Consider the following 1,769-nt stretch of genomic DNA (forward strand, 5'->3'; position numbering starts at 1 on the left):
CACTCTGCTGCACACTGCCTGAAGTACTATTCAAGCTCAGGTATTCCTGACTCAAGTTTATTGCTCTATCCACCCCAGCACCTAGGGCTAACTGAGGCACACCTATATTATTTTGTTGCTCAATATATGCTATTCTGTGTCTCTCCAAATACTTATGAATAAGTGGATGCTTCAACTAGTATATATTTTGCAGGTGCATGTTTTTTGGCCATTCTAGCAATTTAATTACAGTCTGTAATTTTTACTTTTGCATTTTCTCAATTGTTTCTTCCTTATATTTGCCCTTTTTCTTTCCTACTTGGTGAGATTTGAATTTCTGTTTAAGGATGTTTTTGTGATCTTTGTCCAGTTTTAGCCTTGTGATAACCACCTTCCTGGGATGAATGCCCACATGGACAGTTGTGCCATTAGCCTTCTCCTGCTGCACACACTCAATGTAGATCACATACTTCTTTTTGTAAACCTGGACTACCTTGCCAATCTGCTGTCCTTTGTAGTGTCCTCACACTACCTGCACTTCATCATCTTTTCGAATGGGCATGGAGCGGACATTGTACTTCTGCCTCAGTTCCTTCGAAAGAGGAGAAGACATAATCTTCCTCCATATGTGGGAAGGGGCATTGAAATGCCTCTTGCGGTTCTTGCTCTGGCCAGATGTCACAGAGGGATTGAATTTCATTTTGACCTCAGAGCCACCAAGGAAGAGAAGAGGCAGGTGCATTTTTAGACCAAGAAATTCTGAAAATATTAGTGTCTGGATTTGACCTCAGCAAAGCTTTAACCAAACCAGCACTTTGTTCTCTATAGATCTATTGTTTCTTCTCTCTCTTTCTTTTGGAGGTGGGGGGAGGAGATTGGAGAGGATTGGGCCATTACATTACCATATTTTATTAGGCTTAGGCTTTTCTTTAATTTTTTCCCCCATAATCTCTCACTTTTTATAATGCAGACATTTTATATGGCATGGAGACAGCTGATAGACTCATCAAAGAAGTCATTATCTTATGTCTTCCTATTTGTTTTTTTTGTCTCTCTACAACTCATCACTCATTAATGATACAAACAGAGTTGTCTTTTGACTCTGAAATTCCCTTTTTTATTGCTCATAATTTATGACGAACATGGCCTTCTGTGATAAAGACCCATCAAAGGCATCATTATTCTGCATTTATCTGCATTGAACTGTCTGTTTCATCTATTAGTCTTTAAAAGGTTCCCCGTCTTTATGTATCCAGCTATAGCCTTCTAATTCATCCAGTTTCTATTATCTGCTAGAATAAGTCTTTGCCTTAAATTGTGGTTCAAAAAAATCACACTATTCAGATTGTCTTTGACATTCATTATCACAAATTCCCTATGCCATCCTTTTTATTTTGGTGAAGATGGTAAATGAATATCATTTAGCATTTGTGATCCTGATCTGACCTTGTGTACCTATTGCCTCTGGTGATGCTTTGCTAAACAACATGTACTGAAATCAACAGATTTGTCCTTCACTTGTTTTATTCCTGTGTTCTTTATCTATGAATGGTGTTCCACAAGCTTTGCTTTTCAGCTCTCCTCAAGTCATTGGATTGAATGATAAATGCTTAGCTGATACCCTTTCTAAAGACTAGCCTTTGTAATCTGCATATTAACAAGGCATGAGGTTTTTTTTTTTCTTTTCTTTTCTTTAATGGTTGGTAGGGGGTGAGAATTAAAAATGAGCCCAATGCAGGGCTAAAATAATATATTCCAGAGGCCTGGAAAAAAGAGAAAATAAATATTCT

The 1,769-nt window shown here is 37.6% G+C and overlaps 1 pseudogene; it reads right to left on the reverse strand.

The window, feature by feature from the left end:
• Positions 1 to 241: 241 nt before the first annotated feature.
• On the reverse strand, positions 242 to 700 carry LOC122743107 (annotated as a pseudogene).
• Between the last annotated feature and the right edge of the window lie 1,069 nt (positions 701 to 1,769).

The sequence above is a fragment of the Dromiciops gliroides genome, chromosome 2 (genome assembly GCF_019393635.1).
Source record: "Dromiciops gliroides isolate mDroGli1 chromosome 2, mDroGli1.pri, whole genome shotgun sequence".
NCBI lineage: Eukaryota > Metazoa > Chordata > Mammalia > Microbiotheria > Microbiotheriidae > Dromiciops > Dromiciops gliroides.